Raw genomic sequence first — 9,477 nt, forward strand, 5'->3', positions numbered from 1 at the left:
TCTGCGTCCATGCAGGGCCATATAGCGAAAATGATAGCAATTGTACCTATCATCTGATAAAAAGATTTTGAGATATTTATCAGCAAATTTGAACTTAATTTCAAGTAAAGGTAATTTTAGAACGATTGATGAACTTATATCTGTGGAAAACCAAATATAAAAATAATAACTTATGTATTGGATTTTTCATTTCACAAACTCGAAGGATGTAGTTTGTGAAAGGATGTAGTATGGTTCGAACGTCACCAACGCATTGTATCTAACCACTGAGATAAATATAATTTAAGCACAATTAACGGACAACTATCAAACTCACACTAAAAGTTTTACATTGACATAAAAACTTTATCTATATCTGAACTATATCTTCAGCCAGCTAGAATTGTCTCTGAAAAACCACGTATAAAAATAATAATTTATGTATTACATTGATTTTCATTTTACAAACTCGAAGGATGTAATATGGTTGATCGATCGTCACCAACTTAATGTATATTTAACCATTTAGTTAAATGTAATTTAAGCACAATGTACATTCAACTACAAACTCGAATCTTAACCTTATAGCCATTATCGGACAATAAAAGTTAAAACCTTGTGCGAACTGTGAAAGAGTACTTTTTCTCGCAGTATGTTTGCGTATAAACATATTATAAAGTACTGACTTCGCAAAAACTCTATAGGTAGCCACCTTAATCTAAAGTTGCGTCGTTTAAAATAAATAATAATTTCTGGGCATTACGGTGGTATATAATTTGCTGCACTGCACTTATAAACAAGGGGAGATTTTCGTTTTATATTAGACCAATCATCAAGTTTGTTTACATTTTCAGTAACGATTCAAACTATGACCATTGTGTTTTAAATAAACAATTATCTAAAAAGCAAATAATTGATCGCTTTTTATATTTTTATTAATAGTTTTAACCGCTTTGCTATAATGGACACGCATTACTCCCTCTATATATCTGAAACCTTATATTATTACCAACTGCATAGATCTGTGTAGATCATGTGGATAGATCCGATAGATCAATATTGCATTCAGTACCAACTCAAAACTGTTCTATCAGTATATCTCTGATTGTGTAGTTGGGATGTGCTTGTCTAACTTTACCTACCAATATAGCGGCTGAATAGAACAACAGCGAAGATAACAGTGAAAATAAGACATGATAACAGCAAAACTGCCCACCAACTGATACCATGCGAGAATCCTATAAATAATGAATCGAAAAATTAAAGTTGATGCAACCAGTTCAGATCGGGTCGTTTATTATCGGCAACGTCACTTCACACCTGGTACCACTCAGTTTTACCATTGTTTCCAAACATTACGTAATATATGGGTTATCAATTTGTCCTTCTAAATAAATAATCTACCCTCTTAAGATCCGAAGAATATTGGATGGGTACTTTTATCTTTAAATTCGTAAGAAACGTTCACTAAATAGTAAATACATGGTGGAATGGGCACAAAACCTTGAATACATCTAAACATGCAAAACCGTACAACCCCCTATTAAATATCAACACCACCCCTATTAAGAAAAGCAAAAAATTTTAAGATCCAGACTTGACAATATTGTACAGGGGTACTTGCATGGTATGAAAGGGAACTTTAACAGGCTATTGTTATTTAAATTATTTTATTTATACTTCGCGTTCTTCGTAAATTTTTAAAACAGAATAAATCATGATTTTTTGTAGTGAACCGCCTTAACTACATTTCCCATAGGGAAATCCGAGTTAACTCAGAAATACACGACTCTGATTGGGCAATTCTGTTAACTATAGTCTTTTAAACAACTGACCCCAGGCCCATGTTTTTGTTTTGGAAAGACATACATTACATTTGATTTCTTTGATCTTTAAAGTAACTGAACGTAGTAACGCATATACATTCCTATTTTTCACAAAATATAAATCACATGCATGGCAACAAGGTTATCGAGTAAAATGCAATAATCGGTAAGGTGTACTGACGTAATCTACTCTTTGATATCTTGGTTGTGGAAGGTGCAAAATGTTAACTGTGCCAGAAATTTATAATGATCCCATCTCTTCACAATGTAAAATTCTTATATATTGTTCCCCGAACATGCACATTTTCAAAAGTCGTATGACTCCCACATTTTTTACCGCCCCTATCCCATTAGAATGATTTATTAAACGGTCCCTAAAAATGGTTCAGTCAATTAGCAACATATCCTTTGAGATACTGTAAGTAATGATCGAAGTTATACCTATGACTATTGTTGTTGATTCATTCGTTTTTGCTTGTTTTGCTTCTGTTGTACGTCGATGTACTTCGGTTGTAGGTTGATTTACTTTTGTTGTAGGTCGATGTACTTTCGTTGTAGGTAGATTACTTTCGTTGTAGGTAGATTTACTTTCGTTGTAGGTAGATTTACTTTCGTTGTAGGTAGATTTACTTTCGTTGTAGATCGATTTCTTTCGTTGTAGGTAGATTTACTTTCGTTGTAGGTAGATTTACTTTCGTTGTAGGTTGATTTACTTTCGTTGTAGGTAGATTTACTTTCGTTGTAGGTTGATTTACTTTCGTTGTAGGTAGATTTACTTTCGTTGTAGATCGATTTACTTTCGTTGTAGGTAGATTTACTGTCGTTGTAGGTAGATTACTTTCGTTGTAGATTGATTTACTTTCGTTGTAGGTCGATTTACTTTCGTTGTAGGTAGATTTACTATCGTTGGGTAGATTTGCTGTCGTTGTAGGTAGATTTGCTGTCGTTGTAGGTAGATTTGCTGTCGTTGTAGGTAGATTTGCTGTCGTTTAGTAGATTGCTGTCGTTGTAGGTATATTTGCTGTCGTTGTAGGTAGATTTGCTGTCGTTGTAGGTAGATTTGCTGTCGTTGTAGGTTGATTTGCTGTCGTGTAGGTATATTTGCTGTCGTTGTAGGTATATTTGCTGTCGTTGTAGGTAGATTTGCTGTCGTTGTAGGTAGATTTGCTGTCGTTGTAGGTTGATTTGCTGTCGTTGTAGGTATATTTGCTGTCGTTGTAGGTAATATTTGCTGTCGTTGTAGGTAGATTTGCTGTCGTTGTAGGTAGATTTGCTGTCGCTGTAGGTAGATTGCTGTCGTTGTAGGTATATTTGCTGTCGTTGTAGGTATATTTGCTGTCGTTGTAGGTAGATTTGCTGTCGTTGTAGGTAGATTTGCTGTCGCTGTAGGTAGATTTGCTGTCGTTGTAGGTATATTGCTGTCGTTGTAGGTATTTGCTGTCGTTGTAGGTAGATTTGCTGTCGTTGTAGGTAGATTGCTTCGCTGTAGGTAGATTTGCGTCGTGTAGGTATATTTACTGTCGTTGTAGGTAGATTTACTTCGTTGTAGGTAGATCTGTCGTTGTAGGTATATTGCGTCGTTGTAGTATATTCTGTCGTTGTAGGTAGATTTACTGTCGTTGTAGGTAGATTTGCGTAGATTGCGTTGTAGTATTCTGTGTAGGTTGATTTACTGTCGTTGTAGGTTGATTTGCTTTCGTTGTAGGTAAATTTGCTTCGTTGTAGGTTGATTTGCTTTCGTTGTAGGTAGATTTGCTTCGTTGTAGGTAGATTTGCTGTCGGTAGTTGATTTACTGTCGTGTAGGTATATTTGCTGTCGTTGTAGGTATATTTGCTGTCGTTGTAGGTAGAGCTGCGTTGTAGGTAGATTTGCTGTCGTTGTAAGTAGATTTGCTGTCGTTGTAGGTAGATTTGCTGTCGTTGTAGGTTGATTTACTTCGTTGTAGGTTGATTTACTTTTGTTGTAGGTTGATTTACTATCGTTGTAGATTGATTTATTCTTGATTTTTGGTAGGTTCAGTACGTTTTGAAATTGACGTTATAATACCTGCGAGATAAAACAAAATTATTTTAGGTGGGAAACTGAGTACAATAGCCGGGTTAAGACAATCGTATATATCAACAGTGGGTTTAAAGTTATTGCCTTAATTATCCTGCTTACCATACGTTTTGCTGAATGCAAAGTTAGTTACTTTCGTCGGAAAAACATATTTTAGTACAATCTGTATTTCAAACCATATAGTTTCCCCCCCCAGAGAGAAAAAAGAAAGCAATGGTCGTTGTTCCCATCCTGAATGTTGATTAGGCGGTTGTAATAATACTACAATCATTTCTATAATAAAAGCAGCATTTTTCCTTGTTTACAGAAAGTTAACTTGTAGAATGTATAGTAATAATGTTAACTTTCCTCACTAATAAACTTGTTTAAAAAATACTCGAAAGCGACAAAATTAGGTCAAAATCTTGTTATAAAAGATAACTCACCCCTCGTTGTTTGAGGAATAAATTTCTCGGTCGGTTGCAGAGCGGTTTCTGTAACATATAATTAAAATGATATAAATTTTATATATTGTGATGTTTTAAGATAATTTATTCCTACAAAGTTAAGTGTATTTGAGAAGGGCGAAAAAAATGAAACCCAACCCGCTTTTTGGCACTACTTTTGGCACATGCGCCTCGGACAAGCGTTTGGGCGCGAGATTGTTTCATTTGTTTGAAAATTTTGAATTTATAGGGAACTTGCCAGTAATCAGGGTCGTAGCTAGAAGCTCAATTGAGGGAGAGGGAGAATACTCGTATATTCATGTTCAAATTAGCGTGTCACACAAAGGATGTCAGTAAAACGAGTCGGTTTTAGGACAAATATATTAATATTCGCCCCACTCCCTAATTAAGCTTCTAGCAGTAATTCCAGCAAATCACGCTGCTCCAAATTAGCTAAAATTTCTTCCACTCGTACAGGCTCATATTGTTAACGGACAACTTATATAAAATGAGAGCAGTGCACAGGGACCGCGGAGGGGGGGGGGGCTGGGGGCTTTAGCCCCCAATTTTCTAAATACACGTGATTCCTTTATAGCGATTTTTATATGGCCATAATAATACGAATAAAACTCCTTAAAGTAAGCTGTGTAATCATAATTATGTTTTCACTATCCGTGTCGGTGAACAATGTTTTTATTGAAGTGTTTACAAGAAAAATAAATAGATAAGTATGGACACCCCCCCCGAGAATTCACTCTTTCGGCTTCGCTAGCCCCCCCCCAAACAAAAAACTGCACCGCAGTCCCTGTTTAATATTTTTAAAACGAAAAGTTTTTAATTTTGATGCGAAGACCGCTGGAGAACTGAGCCCTCTGTATATATGCTGAGAGAAAATTTGCCGAATATGAGCAACGTGAATTAGAAGACTGAAGAGCTTCTAATTCGTAATTTTGATTACCTTTGATAATGACAACTACTCTCAGAATCTGTGTAGGAGGTTGTCCAACGTCTGATTTTTTGTACAACAGAGCAAAAAATGTGCCATTGGAAGTTAGCGTAGCGTTATATACACTAAATGTAAACCTGCCACTATTCCCGAACGAACCAGTAGCAACGAAATCCATGGAATGATCATATACCATTTGGTACAATTTATGCAACCCAGCAAGTTCAACTTTATCTTTATATCCATTAGGATAAATTGAAAAATACCAATCCATACTTTCCATTTCCTCAAGTGGTGCGCATGTATATGCAATGTTGATAGTAAAGTTTGATCCGACTTGAACACTTATATCATAGTCGTCTTTTGGGCTTGTAATGTTGCAAGCCTGACCTAAAATAGAACCGTTGATTGTTTTTCTAGTTGGGAAAAGATTCTCCTGCAGGGGTTTATAGCCAGACTTTCAAAGGGGGCTCTTTGCATTGATATACATGTCAACAGCATTAGAAAGAAATTCAAACTTTGCTCTTAACAGTTTTAAAAAATTGATATGCATTTTTTAAATTCGGTCAGTTTTTTTCACGCTCTCTTAAATCTTAATTTTGGCCAATCGAAATAAATCGCGCGGTCGCATGTAACATGCATGCAAAATATTTGTTACCATCTTATTGGCGTTTAGGGGCTCATTGGACTTCCAGCTTCTTTGTGCTTAACATCAGCTACGGGTGAGGACTGTTTTCTGGCCGACACGTTACGTTAACAAAAAGTGTAATGATTAGTAGTGCGTGTTAATATGCGCACCCAGGTTCCAGGTATCTTGTATTTGCACGCTTTCTTAGCGTACCCGACCAAAGCTAAACCACACGCATATTCTGTGCACTCGATCAAAGTTAAACGACACTGTCACTGCACGTATACTTCTGTATACCCGATCAAAACTAAACGAATGTACGCATATTCTGTATACTCGATCGAAGATAAACGGCACTGCACGAATAGTTTGTGTACACGGTCAAAATTAAACGACTGAAAGCATATTCTGTTAACTTGATCGAAGCTTAACGACTGCAGGCTTTTTCTGCGCGATCAAAATTAAACGTCTGTACGCAAATTCTGTGTCTCGATCAAAACTTAACGACTGCACCTATTATACCAAACTCTATTATACTAAGGGGCTGATTACATGGTGTCTTTTCAGTCTGGTGTCACAGCGGATTTGGACCCCCTGCGGATATGGACCCCCGGTCCATATCCGCTAGCTGATTTGGACGCCCCCGGTCCATATCCGCTAGCGGATACGTACCCCCCCCGCGGATTTGGACCCCCAAAATTCAGATAAAATTATAAGCCGCTCGTTTCAAACATCGTGCTTTTCATGTGCTGAGCTTAATTATAGCATTTTGCGCATGATTAACCCGAAGTTTGAAAATTTAGGCAATAGTAAATATTTACACATAGTCATAAATAATATATATTGATATTTATTACCTAAAACAATATAACAATTTACAATCAGTTTAGTGTGATCTAAGTTCAGTTTAGTGTGATCTAAATTCATTTTTAGGGGGGTCCAAATCCGCTGGGACACCGGCAAACCAGGCCAAATGTATTTTTCAATTACATGCGGCAAGTTGCAGCCCGGGCTGAAAAGTTATAGCGCCTAATTTCTAATTCAATTTACAATTACCGTAAGTTACAGTAAAGAAAAAGCCTCTATACGTCCCTCATTCCCACACTCGTACTTGTCGCAATTTTAAGACCCGTTTACTGTTTACACGATGCCGTTTTCATTTGAAAACGGTATTAAATTATGCCGTTTCGGCCTTGCGTTTACACAATATTGCCAAAAATTGAAACGGAAACGGCACAAAATGAAAACGTAGTCCTTAACGGCGAAGTACGAAAACGGGACACGTGTGCCGTTAATTTTTACGACGGATAGATGAGAGGAATAGATTTCATCCGATTTGGATGCTTGTGTGCAGCTCTTTTCATTAATATAATTTTGATAATTTTAACAACATAGCTGTGTAGTGTGTATACAGCCAAGCGGGAAAACTTTCCTGTCCTGGAAGAATGGTAAGATTATGACTGAAGCCCCGTTTACTCTACACTCAATTTATTGGCACGGCACGGCTAAAATGGGTATTTCAATTTTGAAATATAAAAAACTGTTACAAACCAGAAGCCACGGGGCTTAAATTTCTTATTAGTAACATGGATAATAAAATCACTATCCATGCTGGCATGCATGTCTTTTAACTATCCATGTTAGTAATTAATCCACTCCATGTAAAATTACTCTGATCTGGCGGCCTTCGGTGTTCTCTCTCTACTAGCTCTTTTCGGTGTCATGTTTTCTGCGATATTCTGGTTTAAAATCTTATTAATATTGGAAAAGAAATGCCACATGGCAAACAATTATAATTTTGTACCGGCATCGTGCAATTTTTGCGTCGTTTTCAAACATAAACAATACAGTTCATATTCGCATTTAGATGCCTTGCGAACATAAATGTTTCTTCGATCTCGTAATTCAGAAGCACATCGTACTTTAAAAAGTATAGAAGTTCTAGAAAAAGGATACATTCGCTTTGTCTCACACTTTGCCTTTGGAATTCGCGAATTATATTAGATCTTCAATCCTGTGCAAACCAGCCTCGTACCCAGGCGCTTTAAAATATATAACGTTGCATTCAGGTTCTATATAGAGTTCAGCTGAAAAAACGCGAGCGCGCGGGGGTGCTTGGGGAGGTTGTTTTTAAATTTGTTTAAAGTTGTTGGCTAAATTTGCCAAAACCTCCCCAAGCACCCCCACGCGCTCGCGTTTTTTCAGCTGAACTCTATATAAGACCTGAATGCAACGTTATATATTTTAAAGCGCCTGGGTACGAGGCTGTGTGCAAACTACGACGTGTCAACGCGCCCATATACGACAACATCATCTTGTTAAACGGCGAAATAGCAGCGATATTATTAAAATAGGACCAGAATCTACATGTATTAAATATATTTTTACCCCAATTCAATCTAAACTTAATCGAACAGCATGAAAAGAATGGTTTATTTGTTCCTCTTGGAGGAATTGCCGTATCATGCGAGCGAAATCGAATCGCACATCGGAAAATTAGCCAAAGCTGTGCACCACAACTCTTGGGTGATAAGATTGGGACGTAGATAAATATACGGTCACACACACACACACATCTCAAATACTAGTATACTTCGCGCCATTACAGACTTGCGACGACGAAAAAAAGAAGAAAAAACAACAAAATCGAGGCGAGACTATACGTTTACACTATTCCGGAGCGAAAAAGTGACGGCAGAATATAAAATTAATTCTAATGTCAATTTTTCGCGTAGTGCAGTGTAAACGCAACCTCGTTTTGATACTTTTTTGCACCGTTTTCAGACAAATCCGGTCATCCGGAGTAGTGTAAACGTAGTCTACAGACGACGCGTTGCTAATTTTTTTGACAGCCGTGATCCAACCACACTAAATGCAATTTAAGATATTTACAGGAAAGGAAATATGCACGTTGTTATTACCGTATCCTTCACTGATAGCCGAAAGAAGGATTACCAAATGTCTGACAAGTCTTGATAGGAAAATCGACGTCATGTCTGAATTCGCAAAAAAATATAAGCATCGAGTAAATAAATCGAAAAATTATACAACATATTTAGGGTTTTTTGTCATTTTAGAACGGGCCTGATCAGTTATGAAACAACGCAAATAAATCTCATCTGAAGATGAAGTTCCTGTCGTTCCTTCGATTATGCGGCTAAATCTAATAATTTAAAATTTTGATTGAGATACAAGCGCTCCTTCAATATTCAACCTCTCGTATTCACAGTAATTCATGTTCGTCAACAACACCTGTTACTCACAGTAAAGGCTTGTTTACATGGAGCAAGTTATCCCGGCTAGGCGAGGTAAAAACTGCATCTCGCCTACCCGGAATAACTCGCTCCATGTAAACAGGCCCTAATTCATGTTCGTCAACAGTAATTACACTGTTACAAATTCGACTCCAGTGTTTACATTTTCAAACCCCTTCGACAATAGTGCGAAGAGTTCATAAACCCAACGCGATAAGATATTCAACATTGATCGAAGGATTTGATAACTTTTATAAACATTTCTGTCCAGGATTAACCCCGACTGCCTCAAATGCATCTGGTTTATTCAGCCTGTCAAACGAGAGCCTTATATGTTTGTTTATGTCGCATGCGTGTATA

General features: G+C 37.0%; 1 long non-coding RNA gene across 1 annotated transcript; it reads right to left on the bottom strand.

The window, feature by feature from the left end:
• Positions 1 to 3,815: 3,815 nt before the first annotated feature.
• Positions 3,816 to 5,620, bottom strand: LOC114543942. The gene is made up of 3 exons (XR_003690253.1): positions 5,248 to 5,620; positions 4,290 to 4,337; positions 3,816 to 3,852 (listed from the first exon to the last, which is right to left on the bottom strand). It is a non-coding gene; the product is annotated as an uncharacterized LOC114543942 (long non-coding RNA).
• Positions 5,621 to 9,477: the final 3,857 nt, after the last annotated feature.

This window comes from Dendronephthya gigantea, unplaced genomic scaffold (assembly GCF_004324835.1).
Source record: "Dendronephthya gigantea isolate DGI-Jeju-01 unplaced genomic scaffold, DenGig_1.0 000597F, whole genome shotgun sequence".
In the NCBI taxonomy this organism is placed as follows: Eukaryota; Metazoa; Cnidaria; class Anthozoa; order Malacalcyonacea; family Nephtheidae; genus Dendronephthya; species Dendronephthya gigantea.